This window comes from Natator depressus, unplaced genomic scaffold (genome assembly GCF_965152275.1).
Source record: "Natator depressus isolate rNatDep1 unplaced genomic scaffold, rNatDep2.hap1 scaffold_35, whole genome shotgun sequence".
NCBI lineage: Eukaryota > Metazoa > Chordata > Testudines > Cheloniidae > Natator > Natator depressus.
Window position 1 is genome coordinate 402,461 of NW_027439787.1, and position 16,549 is coordinate 419,009.

The 16,549-nt window shown below is 57.6% G+C and overlaps 1 long non-coding RNA gene and 1 other non-coding gene across 2 annotated transcripts in view; one reads left to right on the top strand and one right to left on the bottom strand.

Annotated features, from left to right (window-relative positions):
* LOC141980418 (uncharacterized) overlaps nt 1–5,888 on the bottom strand; it is a 38,141-nt gene extending 32,253 nt beyond the window's left edge. The window contains exon 1 of the long non-coding RNA XR_012637545.1: nt 5,804–5,888. This is a non-coding gene — a long non-coding RNA (uncharacterized LOC141980418). The remainder of the gene's footprint in view (nt 1–5,803) is intronic.
* On the top strand, nt 5,356–5,428 carry TRNAF-GAA (transfer RNA phenylalanine (anticodon GAA)). The gene has a single exon. It is a non-coding gene; the product is annotated as a tRNA-Phe (tRNA).
* Nucleotides 5,889–16,549: the final 10,661 nt, after the last annotated feature.

The window sequence follows — 16,549 nt, forward strand, 5'->3', positions numbered from 1 at the left end:
AAAGAAATCAGAAAATAAGGAGCCTGTCAGGTCCCCCTGCTAACACTCGAATCTCCTGTCTAGTCAATCTGCTGGGAAACAAGGAAAAGGAAATGAATAAAGAAGTCAGGAAATAACAAGAAAAGTAAATAAGGAAGTGTTATTTACTTCTTCTCATAACACAAGGACTAGGGGTCACCAAATGAAATTAACAGGCAGCAGGTTTAAAACAAACAAAAGGAAGTATTTCTTCACACAATGTACATTCAACTGGTGGAACTCCTTGCCAGAGGATGTTGTGAAGGCCAAGACTATGACAGGGTTCAAAAAAGAACGAGATAAGTTCATGGAGGATAGGTCCATCAATGGCTATTAGCCAGGATGGGCAGGGGTGGTGTCCGTAGCCTCTGTTTGCCAGGAGCTGGGAATGAACAACAGGGGATGGATCACTTGATGATTACCTCTTCTGTTCATTCCCTCTGGGGCACCTGGCATTGGCCACTGTCGGAAAACAGGATACTGGGCTAGAGGGACCTTTGGTCTGATCCAGTATGGCCATTCTTATGTTCATAAGCCTGTTAGGATGCAAATCTGCCCATGTCCTATGAAGGGAGACAGTACAAGGCAGAGAAGGAGAGCCTGTGTTCTCCAGCAGAATAGAGAAGAGACAGTGGGGAGAAGGTGGAAATTAACTCAGAGCCAGTGGACACATTCCTGGATCCAGACCTGTGCTGGGGAAGACACATTACTATCTGTCTTGGGGATCAACAGCTCCCCCCATACATTGGCAAGTTATCGCTGCCTGGAGCCACAGTCCATCAGCAACCTTTTTCTAGTAACCCAGCCTGTAGCAGCCTCTAGTGACCTGGGGTGGATCTGCAGAGCCCTGCCTCAGTTTCCCTTTCTGCTCAAGGCCCTTTAACAAGTCCTCACAAATCAGATAAATAAGCAAAGCTTTCCCCTTCTGGTGTCCATTTTAATAAATCCTGCAGCTTCTCCACCTTAGTCCCAAGCTGAGCACAGACTCTCAACCCTGAGCATCTGCCTTTCCTGCAGAATTCACACACACTTCTTTGCTTGAGTCAAGAGTCCCCAGCCCTCCTTCCCAGAGGCTGGCTTCAGTTCAGTCTCTCTCCTGGTATCTGGAGCCCCCAGGTCTCCTTCTCAGGGAGGGCTTCTCTTCTTTTCCTTCCTGCAAGAGCCAGTCTTGCTCCCTGCAGCACACCCCTGCAGCTACTTCCACACTCCAGCTACCGCTTCTCAGGAACCTGCCCTGCCTAAAACCCACTTAACTGAAGTTAGGATCCCACCTGAGCTCCCTTCCCGAGGGACAACCCCAGGAGCCCATCCCATCCTCCCTTATTTCCCCAGGTCTCTCCTGAGCTAGTCACATGGCCTCCTTGACTCTTACTCACCTGGGAAGGAAAGCCAGACTTGTCTCCTATGAAACTTAATTTTTCCAGCGGTGGGTCTGAGCCTACATGTGGGGAACAGCACTTCCATGTCGAACAATCTGCAAGGATGGGCCCAATCGTATTGAAGCAATGATATTGTGGAAGGTCAATGAACAGACAGTGAATGTAGCACTACAATGATCAGCTTCAGTCATCCCCCTAGATCAAAAGGTTGAAGCTCCTCTAAAGAGAAACACACTTGATACAAAAAGAAAAGGAGGCCGGGGGGGGGGGGGGGGGAGGAAAAAACAAGGGGAAATAGGTTACCTTGCATAATGACTTAACCACTCCCATTATGCAAGGTAACCTATTTCCCCTTGTTTTTTCCTCCCCCCCCACCCCCGTTCCTCAGATGTTCTTGTTAAACCCTGGATTTGTGCTGGAAATGGCCCACCTTGATTATCATACACATTGTAAGGAGAGTGATCCCTTTAGATAAGCTATTACCAGCAGGAGAGTGGGGTGGGGGGAGAGAAACCTTTTGAAGTGATAAACACCCATTTTTTTATGGTCTGTGTGTATAAACACATCCTCACTGCATTTTCCACTTTTATGCATCCGATGAAGTGAGCTATAGCTCACGAAAGCTTATGCTCAAATAAATGGGTTAGTCTCTAAGGTGCCACAAGTCCTCCTTTTCTTTTTGCGAATACAGACTAACACGGCTGCTACTCTGACACTTGATACAGTTACACAATTGTTAGACGAGCTTTTTAATCCAAAGATCTATTTGAAGCCCCACATTGGAAGCTAGGGAAAAATGGGATAATTACTGTTTGAAATGGATAAAGATCAGAGAGATTTGGTTATTGCTTGAAAACAAGTTCAATATAAAATGTATTTTATAAACAATTGGTTAATAATTTGGAGTTTTCCTGAAAGTTTTATTACTGGAGGCAGGCAGGGCCAGTGCAAGGATGTTTTGCGCCCTTGTGCCCGTCCCCCCCGCCCCCAAGCCCTGCGGCAGCTCCCCTCCGCCCTGAGGTGCCCCCCCGCAGCAGCTCCCTGCCCCAGCTCCCCTCTGCTCCGCCTCCTCCCCGAGCATGCCCCCGCTGCTGCTTCTCCTGCCTCCCAGGCCTGAGGCACCAATCAGCTGTTTAGCGGGCAAGCCTGGGAGGGAGAGAAGCCGGGCAGGGCGGTGCTCAGGGGAGGGGGTGGAGCAGAGCAGAGATGAGCTGGGGTGGGGAGCGGTTCCCCTGTGCACTGCCCCCTCCCCCCAGGTACTTGCTGCAGGTGGCCCTCCCGGCGCCCCCCGGCCCCAGCTCACCTCCGCTCCACCGCCTCCCCGGAGCGCACTTTTGGCCGCCTCCAACCACTTGGCGCCCTAGGCGGCTGCCTACTTTGCCTAGTGGTTGCACCGGCCCTGGAGGAAGGAAGCGTGAACCACCAAACCCAGCGCCTTCATGTTCATGGCAAGGGTCAGTGTCCATATTATTCTAAAGGAGGAGGATTTTGGTCACATATTTGTAGATTTACAATGACACAAGCTATTTCCGGCCCTCACAGAGCAGCTGCGAGCTTGGGCGAAGAAAAGCAAACCGGGCGAGGCGGCGAAGCGGCTTCCTGCTCGTCAAGCCCCCCCGCCCGCCCGCCCGTGAGGGGCTCTCGGCTGGTTCCCCCGCTGGCGCTGCGGGGTGACGACGCCCCGGCCCGGGACCCCGCGAAGGAGAAGCCTTGCGGAGGGGCTCGGCCAGCCCTGCCGAGGGTGCCAATGCGGGACCCCGACTCCCCGCACCCTCTGAAGGCAGCGTGTCCTGGGCCCGCAGCGTCACGCCAGACGCGCGACTCTGCTGCAGGGTCGGGGGTCGGGGACTCCGCGGTGCTCGGGGCAGACCCGGGGCCATGACACGCTGGGGCCGGGGGCGGGCGCGAACCCGGGGGCACTCGGGCACTGGGTGTCCCGGGCCGGCCCCGCCCCAGCCCCGGGACCGGGCAGGGAGGCAGCGCAGCCGGAGGCGCCGCGAGTCGCCCCCTGGTGGGGCCGGGCTGCAGCGGCAGGGCCTGGGTGCGGGGCCCGGATATGGCTGCCCTGGCTGGGGCTTGGGGGGCCCCGGGCTCCTCCCGCCTCGTTCCCCGGCCCGCAGCGCCCCTAGAGCCCCACCAGGAGCACTGACCGGACGTGCGGGCGGGCCCGGGCGCGCACAGACCGGCGGCAGGGAGCGGAAGTACGGTGCCCCGGTGCCCGCTCCTTTCGAGTCCGACGGGGAACTTCCGGTTCGGCAGCGACCTCTGCCGGGAATGGCGCTAACGGACCCCAGCGGGCGGAGCGCGCCCCGCCATTTCCCTGGCTGGGGAGCGCGTGGCGCAGGGGCTGGGCCGGGCCACAGGCAGGAGACGGGGCCCGGGCCAGCCGGGGAGTGCGTGGGCAGGAGGGGCAGGGCTGGGGGTCCCTGCTGCACTGCGCCGGCTGGAGCCCGCCCCCCGCAGCGCGCTGGGGCTGGGGCTGGGGCGGAGGGGAGGGGAGACAACATCTCCCCGGGGGGGCCCTTCCCAGCGTCATGGCAGCTTCTGCTTCCGGCCTCGCCCCGCCGGCCCCTCGCCTGAGAGATGGGAAGGCGGGGCGGGGCCTCGCAGCGACTGGCGGGAGATGGAGGCAGGGGAGAAACCACATCTCCCATGACCCTTGGGGCCTGCAGCAGGTGGGGGAGACCCTACATCTCCCATGATGCACTGGGGCCTGCAGCAGGTGGGGGAGACCCTACGTCTCCCATGATGCACTGGGGCCTGCAGCAGGTGGGGGAGACCCGACATCTCCCATGATCCCTTGGGGCCTGCAGCAGGTGGGGGAGACCCTACATCTCCCATGATGCACTGGGGCCTGCAGCAGGTGGGGGAGACCCTACCTCTCCCATGATGCACTGGGGCCTGCAGCAGGTGGGGGAGACCCTACATCTCCCATGATGCACTGGGGCCTGCAGCAGGTGGGGGAGACCCTACATCTCCCATGATGCACTGGCTCACTGCCCTCTCCCCACCCACCTCCGGGGCAGCCTCACCCAGTTACTGAGCTTGTGGCCCCGGGATTTCCCCTCCCCTGCCCTGCGCCCGCCCCCAGACTCCATAGGGTTTGCAGGTGGGGTGCCTTTGGGGGTTGGGGGCAACCCAGGATGTGAAGGTGGCCACTCATGTGTTCCCAGAATGCCCGGGGAGACAGGGCGGGGGAGGTAATGACTGTTATAGGAGCAACTACTTCTCCTGGGGAGAGAGACAAGCTTTTGAGCCAGGCAGGGCTCTTCTTCAGGGCTGGGAGAGGGTCTCAGAGCTGCCAAGCCAGAGGGGGTACTTGGGACCTTATCAGACTGGCTCAGTGAAGACGGGGTGTTGACAGATCAATACAGACGCTCTCCAGAGTATGGAGCAGCTTCCGCCCATGCAGCCAGGCAATGAGCATTTCCCACAGCCTGGAGCCAAGGGGGAGGCGGCAGCTGCTGTTCCAGCTCCTCGGGGACAGCTCTGTCACCCAACAGACACTTCTCACTCAGCCACAGCTAAGGGCGTCGGGTTCCTCCGGTGGGAGTGTGGAGCAGCCGTTCATTTTCCTGTTCGCACTCCTCTGCGGTGTGAAAATCGGGGAGGGGAGGCAGAAGCCCCACTTCCCTCCCTAAATGACGTCCAGTAGGGGAAGCCAGGACAACAGGGTGGGGTGGCAAGTGGTGGCCAGACTCTTGCCCCAGGGTCGAGTGTAGCTCAGGGTCCAGCTCAACTTCCTCCCTGCACCACTGGCCCCTCGTCCCCTTCCACCACTAGGTCAACCCAGGAAGTAAGGCGGGAACAGGGTGAGGAAGCAAGTCAAGCTGAGCAAGGCAGGCAAAAGCGAGTCTTGCCATCATGGGCCTCTCACAACGATGTCCTTTTTGTGTGCCACAGCTGACAAAAACATCCCGGACAGAGAAGCAGCAGGCCAAAAGAGAGCCATGGAGCTGCCGAAGTAGCTCAGTTGGGAGAGCGTTAGACTGAAGATCTAAAAGTCCCTGGTTCAGTCCCGGGCTTTGGCAGGCCCTTTCCTCCTCCTTTGTGCAGGGGTGGCTTGTTTTCTGGGAGGGCATCGGCACCTTTACCTGAGGCGGGTCCCTGATTTTGAGCTCCCCAGCAGGACAACGGAGCATGGGCTTCTGCCCCTAGTTGGCCCACCTGACCTTTAACAGTAAGAGAAGGGAGCTGTCTTTCACTGGCAACTTATTGGTGGACCCAATATGGCAGGAAGAGAATGAAGTAGGGCAGCTGTCAGGAAGGGTGCCAGAGTGGGTGTGGGGCAGTGACAGGCAGGGATTAGGGTCGAAAGCTCCTCTGCACAGGTCGGGTTGGGAAGGGGGGTTAGAATTTCCCTCCAAAGCTATTTTAGGGTCTGATCCTACAAGCCTCCCACGTACCCAGTGCAGGATGGCTCCAGACTCCTCACCCAGTCCAGTGTTGGTGTGTACAGCAGAGAACTGGAAGCAGCAAATCGGGGGGTCGTCTAAAGAGACTAGAGATACAACAATTTACTTCTGAAAGGAGAAGAAAAGACGACATTACCGAGCTGTGTAATGGGGCGACCTGACCCTCAGAGACTGCGAAGGGAAATCTCAGGGGCTCTGCTCACCTGGCCCCAGGGCTGTGTCCTCAAGACAGGCCTGTGGGAGAAGGGAAATCGCCAGAGAGAGGAGTGGGCCCAGTGTGGATTTTTCGGCTGTGGCAGGGAATTTAGGTCCTGAGACTGGAGCCATAAAGAGGGAGGGGGTGAAGGCTCCCCTCTGCTTTCAGGCTGAAGGAATCCTGGGTTGGTCAGTCTGTCCAGGGGGGGTCACATTGCTCACAGGCAAAGAGAGGAGGAGAACTGCCCCCAGAAGGACACATGCGGATCCTGGAGAAAAAGAAAGAGCAAAGAGACCAGCAGCAGGTGAAGGTGGCTGAGTGGGGGATTCCCTTGTGTGTGTGACGGAGCACTTGGGAAGCTGTGTCCATTCAAACACACTGAGCTTTAAGATGGAGGAAGGCTGGACTTCTGTGACTCGGTAAAGGATTTAGGTGTCATAATGGACATACAACTCAGCATGAAATCCCTGTGCGATGCTGTGGCCACCCTTGGACGCACAGACAGGAGAATAGTGACTAGAAATAGGGCACTAGAGATATCTCTGTATACCACCATGGTCAGACCAACACTGGAATCTTGCATACAGTCGTGTTGGCCGCATTTTAAGAGGAAGAATGAAAAATTGGACAGGGGGCAGAGAACCCTCCCCCCCCCCCCCAAAAAAAAAAAAAAGCTGAAAAGTTGCCTTTCATTGCGAGACAAGAGCTGAATCTGTTCAGTTTCTCACAAAGAAAACCAAGAGGTCACTTGATGACAATGCGTAAATCCCCTCACAAAGAGAAACCTGGTACGAGAGGGCTCTTTAACCAAGCAGCGAAAGGCAGAACAAGAACCAATGGCTGTGATGGATTCTCCACTCCACGTGGAGGTGGCAGGAGGGGGCAGGGGGTGCTGAAGCAAGTGCTCTCAGGTGATATAGAAAACGATTTCTCTCTGGTGCTTGGCCGGTGGGCCTTGCTCACATGCTCAGGGTCTCACTGATCTCCATTTTTGGGGGTTAGGAAGGAATTTCCCCAGGTCAGATTGGCAGGGATGTTGGAGTTTTTGCCGTCCTCTGTGGCATGGGGCACAAGTCACTTGCCCGGATCAGCTGGGTGTCATGTGTTTGGGGGTCACACTGGATTATTTTGTTGTCCTGACTGGCCTGAAAATCTAGACCTGGATGTTCTGGCTCCAGTGTTGCAGTGTCTGACCCGTGGTCACTCCAGCTCCCAGGTGCCTCTTCCTAGTCGAATCCCCAGCCAGTCTTCAGAGGACGGCAGCTGCCGCGCAAGGCAATCGGGGCTGGTGGGAGTGACTCTGGGGCAGTCACTAGCCACAGAAAACAGACTCTCTCCCAACACCCCGCCTGCTGGCCCTCAGGCCTCTGGCCGTACAAGAGATGGGCCAGGCCCCTGTGGGAGGAATGAGGGGGATGGAAACCCCCAGGATGGGGAGTTGTGTGTTTCAGCCATGTTGGGGTGTGGGTTTCACTCAGACCCATGCACTGTACCCACACGCAGAGCCAGTTCAGACTGTCGAACCCCAGACCCATGAGGGACGTGTTCAGCTCAGCATCAGTTGGGCTTTAACCTATGAGAAATAACCCTGGAGTTATTGTGGGGTCTCAGGGCCAGAGGACACCAGACCCCTGAGCTGTCAGTGGAGAGCCAGGTGACCCATCAGCACGAGGCCTTGTGCGTCAGCAGGAGGCCTTGTGCGTGGGGGGCAGACACACGGCTCAGGGAAAGGGGAAGGTCACACACACAGCTGGAGCCCTCACCCAGATCTGCACCCCTGCCCCAGCCCGCAGCCCCCTCCTGCACCCTGAACCCCTCATTTCTGGCTTCACCCCAGAGCCTGCACCCCCCCATTAGAGCCCTCACCCCCTCCCACATCCCACCCCCCTGCCCCAGCCCAGTGATAGTGAGTGAGGGTGAGGGAGAGCGAGCCACCAAGAGAGGGAGAATGGAGTGAACTGGGGGCGGGGCCTCTGAGAAGGGGCGGGGCAGGAGCTGAGGGGAAGGGGCGGGGCTAGGGGGGTTGGTTTTGTGCAGAAAGTTGGTAACCTGACATCAGGCCTGGCATAGGTGCTGCCTTTTGATTTTGCCAGTGGGTGCCCCATCCCAGCTCTGCCCTCTCCCCCAAGGCGCCAGCACCACCTCCACCCCACCCTGCTCTGCCCCCTCCCCTGAGGACATCCCACTCACTCCTTCCTGCCCCCTCCTACCTTAAGGGCACGGTGGGTGTGTGTTTGGGGGGGCTCAGCTCCCCCCAACTGGCAATTTTCAGCATATTCATGCACTTTTCATATTCTACCATTTGGGAGCCCTGTGGATGCCATGGGGTGTCTGGAATGGGGGGGGTGTCTGGAATGGGGGGGGTGTGATCCCACGGTGCTCCTTCCCCTCTGCCTGCAGAGCTGAGGACAGACGGGTCTGAGGAGCAGAGCAGGAGCTCTGGGAAGGAGAAGAGCAATATGAAGATGGCGTCTAAGACGAGGCCAGGTGACTCTGTGGAGGGAGACATGCTGGACAATGCCAAGGGTTGGGGAGACAACCAGGTGTGAGCCCAGGGCGCAAAGAGAGCAGGGGGAGGGTGTCTGTGTCTGTAACACTTCCCTGTGCTCTCTCACAGATGGAGTCCAAGAGGGATAGGAAGGAGAGGACGAGCGCCCCAGTACTCAAGAATAATAAGGTGCATCCTAGCTGGGCCCAGGGCTCTGCGGGGTTCAGACCAGTGGAAGGGACAAGAGTCTCCTGTGCAGAGTGACGATTTTGGGTGCAGTACACTGGGGTGTTTCTAATTGTAGCTCCCAGAACATCATGGGAAGGCGGTTCAGGGTAGAGCCCTGGGGTGTGGGAGATGCGAAAAGAAGAGCCCCGCCATCACGGTAGAGTGTGATGATAACTTTTGTTTTTCCTTCTTGCCTTGTGTTTGGCACCAAGGGAAAAGAAGTGTGTGCGTGTGCATGTCTTGATGCCAGGCAAGACCTGTCCAGCTCACCCTCTCTCTCTTTTTACTGCCTCCTACCACAGGCCATGGGCAGGAGAAGTGCGCATTGATCCCCACAGGCTTGGTCTCGAGAGCCTGCACCATCTGGCGGGAGGGAGGAGGGTTGAAGCCAGAGCCCTGGGGTATGGGAGGAGCGAGAAGAGGAGCCTCGCCACCATTGCTTTTTCTTTCCCTCTTGTGTTGTGTTTAATACCAAGGGGAAAGAAGTCGTGAGGACGGAGTCCAGCCCCGAGGTGAGATGGGAAGTGAGCGAGAGCAGTGAGAGCGTGAATCCTGTTGATGACAGGCAAGACCTGTCCAGCTGGGAGCGAAGCAGCTGTCGCTGTCAGTGAGGTAAGTGTCTGGTTTGGGGAGGGCTCTGGTCACAGCCCCCCTGGCTCCAAGCAGGGACTTCCCGTTAGCTGGTGTGGGTTTCCTGCCTAGCTGTGGCTTCAAGGGAGATGATGTTGCCATTTGCGGGGGCTGATCATCTCTCTTGCCAGGAGTGGGGTGTGCTCCCCAGGAGAAGGTTGGATCCCTGAGGGTGACTCCCTGTTCTGAGTTTCTTTCCTTCCTCCTAGGTTTCTCTCTCTCTCTCTCTCTCTCTCTCTCCGTCTTCTCTACTGTGTTGGCCAATTCACACTCAAACTCTCTCTCCTTTCATGAACACCTGTTATGTTCAGTTGCCTGCATCCTCTTCCTCTGCTCCCCCCTCCCAGTCTCCTCTGGGCTCGGCTGGGTCTGTCTGCCTGTGGGCATGGTCTCTGCCTACTGCGCTAAGTGGCTTGCCCCTCCCACCCCGTATCTTCCTAGAGAGTTTGGGGAGACTTCATTGGTGTAACTGGGTCACAGCGTGAGTGGCCAGTCATGTCTTTGGGGCTGTGGGGTCTGAGACGGAGGGGGTGGATTCGTGGTCATGGCTTAGGGCACAGGAGAAGTGGGGCTGGGATTAGAGATGCCTCGAACCCCCCTTATCATCGCTGGCTCCATTACTGCATCACCCAAAGGCCTCGCTCGGGGTCCACGCCCAGTACTGGGTTTCCAACGGTGCCACTGGCACCGTGGCACCGGGCCCACGCTCAGAAGGGGTCCCAGCCTGGCCCCCTCCACTTGCCATGTGCCCCGAGGCCCCACTACCCACTAGCTCCTCTCCCCTCTCGCCCATTGCTTGCTCCTTTTGGCCAGCCAGGCCCGGGGCTCCTCTCCTCCCTCTTCCCCCCTCCCCCCGCCACTGCTGGCTCCTCTCCGCCGCGGGTGGTGGAAGCTCTACGGCGAAGGCTCTTTTATCGGGCACTAGCTCTCTTAGCTCAGGGCATGGGGCTCCCACTGGTGTCTCTAGACTTCGTCCTCTGCCCCGTCTCCCCAAACTCCCCAAGTCTTGTGGAAACGAGCCTGCTCCTCTCGCAGGTGGCTGACAAAGGAGGCTCCGGCCCGGTGAGGCTCTGGCGTTGTGCAGAGCACGGTGCAGCAGGGAGTTATCACTCGGGCCGTAGTTCTTCCTTCCCAGAAACAGGACGTACGTGTGGAAAATGGGGCAGCTCCCCCAGCCCCCCCAGGGCAGCGCAAGGTCAGTGTTTGTCAACAGGGAGCAGCAGGAACTCCTACCCCTGCATGGGCTGGGATGGATACCTGGCTGTCCTGGGTCCCTAGAGGTGTGAGAGCAAAGGGAAGGTTTGTTTGTGGATTTTCCCCTTTGGGGAACCGAAGGAGCTTTTTCTCTGAGAGCTGCATGGGAGGAAGTGAAGGCTCAACCCTGGGCTGGAGGCTGGCAGCGATATTCTGCTCAGGGCTGGTGAGGGGAAGCTCCCTGCAGTGAGGCTTAGAGGCTCTCTGCTAAAATCTGGCCTGGAAGGTGTTAGTGTTGTGATATTTGTTCAGTGCTGATTGATGGGCTGTAGGAGCTCTGTTGGAAAGAGAGCCACCCCCAGCTCTCAGTTCTGCTGACTTTGCAGGTGGACGCTGCCTTTTGGGTCCTAGTGCCTGTCGGGCTCCCCGTCTGTGTGCTGGGAGGAGCCATCCTCTTCTCTGTACAGCAGTGAGTGCGTGTGCTGGGGCAGGGCGGGGTGGGGGGAGCGGGGGGAAATAAGCCATAGGGAAGGAAGGGGGTGGGATGAGGAGGGCTGGGGCAATAGGGAAGGAGCACGGGGTGGGGAAGAGAAGGGGCTAGAGGAAGCGGGGGCAGGGGGAAGCGGGGGCCCGGCATGCAGCATCCCCTTGGCAACAGCTGAGGCTCCCCATTAAGCAGGCCCATCAAACCCTAACCTTGACAAGCCCCCACCTCCCCTGCACCTGGACCACCCCGATAAGCTCCCCGGACACCCACCCCACAGAGCCCCAGCCTGCTGCACTTGGACCCGCACTCCAATGAGCCCTACCTCCCCTGCACCCGGACCCGTCCTGCGCTGAGCTCCCCACACCAACACACCTCCTGCTGAGCCCCAACCACCTTCACTTGGAGCCCTCTGCAGAGACCCACTGTGCCTGCACCTGGAGCCCCCCAACAAGCCCCTGTGCATCCAGATCCCGCAGTGAGCCACCTCAGCCCGACTGCTCCACACAGAACCCTCTTACCCCACCGGGATCCCCTCACACTGAGCCCCTCCACACTTCGATCCTGCCAGGCTGAGCCTGTCTGCCCACACCTGGCGCAGGGGCAGTGGCCAAGAGTGTTTCTGGGGCAGGTTTATCCCTTCCGCTGTGTCAGGGTCGGGTGCAGCCTCACGGCCGTGTCCCTATCCCGGGAGGGGAGGGGGAAGGCTGCAGGGTGATCTCCCACCTCCACGCAGCCAGTGGCCTCTGCTCCCCACTGCCAGGCGGGAGCTTCCACATTCATTTATTGACAAATAACATTTGCAGAATTTTCAAATAGTGCACAGAATTTTTAATTGTTTGGTGCTGAATTTCCTCAGGAATATGGGGTGTGGGCAGTTGTGGGGGGGCTGTGAGAGGGGCACTGGGCAGTGGGGAGTGTTGGGCACAGGGATCTGTGAGCCAGATCTCTGGGTGAGGGGGCACTGGGCATGGGAGTTGCTGGGCATAAGAGGGTGGGGAGCAATGGGCAGGGGGGTGGTATGACAGAGCACGCTGGCAGCGCAGGGCTGGGTGGGCTAGTATGTGTGTGGTGGCTGCGGGTTTGCAAAGAGAGCCCCTGTGTGGGGCTGTGCAGACCGGAGCTGTGTCTCCCTTCCCCCACCTCCCTGTGCCTTACCCCTGGCTGGCCCCTGGCTCTGGTGATCAACCCCCCCCTTGTGCTATACCCCATTCCTCCATAGGGACCCACATATATGTTTGGTGTCGGGCTCACAGAAGGTTAATCGGGCCCTGTCCACACCTCCTTGTGCTGGGCACTGCACGGACACCCAGAGGGCCGGCAGGATGCATGAGGAGGTAGATGAGTGTGTGAGGCAGATGGGTGAAGGGCTGTATGTTGCATACAGTGGGGCTGGATGGGGGGCTTTAGGGTTGGATGGAGAGCGGGACAGGTGGAGAGCTGCAGGGACGGGTGGTGACGTCACGGGCCAGAGGTGTGATGGGTTCAGCTCATGGGTGCTGGCCCTGTCATCTCCTGCCCCATCTGCCCTGGACTCTGCCCCGTCTCTTGCAGGCAGCACTCAGCAGACTCAGGCCCTGTAGCGTTACACTGGTGCCTCCATCCCGTGCGTACACCTGTGCACAGGGTGCTGCTGGAGAGCTCAGGCCTGGACAAGCCAGCGGGCTCACGGCTGCTGAACCAGCTCCTCCAAAGACTGCCCCAGATCTCCCCCTCCTTGGGCAGCAAGACCCTGGCTGGAGGGGCTCCTTGTCCCTCCTTCCACCCAAAGCAGCCTGCTCGGCAGAGAGACTGAGGTCACCTGCCTCCGCCCAGCCTCTAGCTGGAGCTGCTCCAGCCCCGAATTGCTGGTCTCCCAGCCTGGCTGGAGTTGGTGTGATGTCCTCGCGGAGTCAGTTCTTTCTCCCTGATAGATTATGATTTTCCCCTCTGCAGTTAGTTGGTCTTTCTCTGCTTCCCCAGAACCCCTCCCCAGAGTCTGTCATTGCTTCCCCTAAAAGCTGCTTCCCCTTTGGGTCTCTGTGTTCTGGGGTCTCTGCTGTCATCGGGGACACTGCTCTGGCTATGGGCAGGTGCTCAGCAAGGTGAGGGTTGTAACTCAGAGCTTTCGCCATCAGAAATTTAATTAAAATTAATCTTTTCCTCATTTCTTAAAGTGCAGAGTAACACTCAGGCACACCCCTGCTCACCGGGGGTATGTGTGGGTCCGTGTCAGGGTGCTGGGCCCCCTGGTGCCCAGGTGAGGCAGTGCATGGTGAATATCGCTCCTTTTGGGGCACTGACCCCTGCTGGCCAGGTAGGATAGTGCCCTATGTGTATCTCCCCCCCCAGCACTGTGATCGTGACCCCTGCTGGCCAGGCACCACTGGTAGCCAGATGAGTCAGTGCTCTAAGTGTGTTCTTCACCTCCCCCAAGGTGGCAGGGTGCCTGGGTGGCCGTGTTAGGTAGTACCCTGGGTATCTTCCAACCCCCTTGTGGCAGTGAGCCTTGTTCCTGGTGTGCATCACTCCCCGACTAGGGATGTGCACTGGTGGCCAAGTGGGGCAGTTCCCTGTGTGTAACCCCCCACCCCCTCTTTGGCCAGCTATGGCAGGCACTAATCCCTGGCATCCACGTGGGGCAATATCCTCTATATATCCCCCAATTGGGGCAGTGCCCTGTGTGTGTGTGTTTGTCTCCCCTGTCAAGGTTCCTTCCCCACTCTGAACTCTAGGGTACAGATGTGGGGACCGGCATGAAAACCTCCTACGCTTACTTTTACTAGCATAGGTAAAAACTTCCCCAAGGTACAAACTATTTTACCCTTGGACTTCCACTGCCACCACCAAACTTTATCTGGGTTCCTGAGAAAACGTTGTTTGGAAACGTCTTTCCCCCCAAAATCCTCCCAACCCTTGCACCCCACTTCCTGGGGAAGGTTTGGTAAAAATCCTCACCAATTTGCATAGGTGACCACAGACCCAAACCCTTGGATCTTAGAACAATGAAAAAGCATTCTGTTTCCTTACAAGAAGACTTTTAATAGAAGAAAAAAAAGAATCACCTCTGTAAAATCAGGATGGTAAATACCTTACAGGGTAATTAGATTCAAAACATAGAGAATCCCTCTAGGCAAAACCTTAGGTTACAAAAAGACACACAGACAGGAATATTCAGTCTATTCAGCACAACTTATTTTCTCAGACATTTAAAGAAATCATAATCTAATGCATATCTAGCTAGATTACTTACTAAGTTCTAAGACTCCATTCCTGTTCTGTCCCGGGCAAAAGCATCACACAGACAGACACAGACCCTTTGTTTTTCTCCCTCCTCCCAGCTTTTGAAAGTCTCTTGTGTCCTCATTGGTCATTTTGGTCAGGTGCCAGCGAGGTTACCTTTAGCTTCTTAACCCTTTACAGGTGAGAGGATTTTTCCTCTGGCCAGGAGGGATTTTAAAGGGGTTTTACCTTCCCTTTATTTTTATGACATCCCCTATTTGGGTAGTGACTGCTGCTGGCTAAGTGAGGCAGTGGCCTTTGATTTCCTCCTCTCCCCGCACTCCCACATCTGAGGTAGTGCCCCCTGTTGGCCAGTTGAGGCCTGTTTATCATTCCCCCACCACCACCATTGCAGCAGTGACTCCTGGTGGCCACGTGAGGCAGGGCCCTGCATGTGTCCCCCTGGCCAGTGCTGCAGTGCCCCTGGGGCCCAGTTTGAGAACAGGTTTTGTGTACCTCACGTGTAGCCTGCATGTACCTCACGTCTTGGGGCAGTGAAGTGTGGTAGCCAGCTAACACAGGGCACAGTCTGACGTCTGGTGGCCACGTAGGGCAGTGGCCTGTGTGTACCATCTCCACTGGCGCCGTGACCCCTGGTGTCTTGGTACTAAGATGCAGCCACATCTGGGTTACACAGTGGGGCTGTATATAGGCCAATGGGGATAGGCCCCCACTGTTCCAGGAAGTAGACAAGGTCTAAGATACCAGAGCAACTGCTGCTGCTATTTCAACAGGAAGAGAAGGAGGAGGCTGCAGGATGGTGAAGGAGAGAAAATCAACACTGCAGGAGCAGGAGAAGGTAAAGACCAGGAGAATCCAGAAGCCAAGTCACCAGAGAGGCACAGGGAACCTCTCTGCAACCTCCCCAAAACTCTCATTTGAAGAGGGGTGTGGACTGTGGAATATGTAGCTTTCTCCCAAAAAACATAAAGCAATAGCTTTGAGCTCTGATGCGCTATGTAAGGTCAGTTCTTTGATGGGGTTAGTGAGGGGTTCGATGCCATTTAACTAATCCACTTTCAAGTCACACCTTCTACTAATCAAAATTCATTTTGCTGAGTGTCCCCCTGTTGGCAAGCCCTGAATTCTCCGCGCTGACCCGTCCCTTCAAGGCCCTGGGTTTGTGGTACAGGAAGGGCTGGATCACTTTTTATAGTGGGGGAGCTGAAAGCCGGCTAGCTGGACTCCCGTGTGTTCACAAGCAGTGTGAAAAAACACAATTCCCGCTCACACTACTCAGGGGCAGCACAGCTCCGGGGTTCTCAAGGATCACACAATAATGCTCGCTTCAGAGGCGTGCGCACGGGGTGGGCCCAGGCACACCCGAATGAGGGTCGCCCCAAGCACAAAAAAAAAGGGGGGGGGCGGCCGGACTGCTGGAGATGGGGGACGGGGGAGTTTGGGGTGGGGGGCCTCGGCCCAGTCTCTCTTCTCCGCCCCCGCTCTCTCCTGCGGGGGAGAAGCTTGGTGGGGCTGTGCCCCGGGCTCGGTCCTGCTGCTCTGAGGCTGCCGGCAGCCAAGTTCCCGCCTTGCCCTGCAACTCGCTGCGGACTCACCCCACCTCCGCCACCTGCCCCCGGTCCGCGGTGTGCCGGGCAGAGAGAGGGGGACATGGAGAAGAGGCGGGGACATGGAGAAGAGGAGGGGACAGGGCCTTGAGGAAGCGGGTGGAATCGGGGTATACCCCCTCCAGCCCCCTCCTGTGAACCGCTCAGGGCAGGGGGCTGGGAGCACCCCCATGACTCCAGCGCACCTCTCCAGCCCTCTCCCACACACACAGCCCTCTCCCACACACACAGCCCTCTGCCCTGACTCCTGCACGCCCCAGCCCTGACTCCTGCACCCCCTCACACACCCTGCCCTGACTCCTGCACCCCCCTCACACACACCCAGTCCCCAGTTCTGACTCCTGCACCCCCCACATATCCCCACCCCCACCCTGAGCACCAAACTGGAGCTCTTGCACCCTCCCCCCCACATACCAACCTGCACCCCTGGCACCGAATGGGAGCTCCCCCAGGTAAGCGCTCCACACCCCCAACCTCCTGCCCCAACCCTGAGCCCCCTCCCTCATTCTAACTCCTGTTCAGACCCTGCACCCCAACCCCCAGCCTTCTCCTTCACACCCAGCCCTGTGCTCAGTGCACCCCCCACCCTCAGCTCAGTGCAGAGTGAGATGAAGAGAATGGGCTAGAACCAGGGAGAAGGTAGGTACCCACTCTATGTGGGCAGGAGTGGGGGGGACCTTTTTACCCC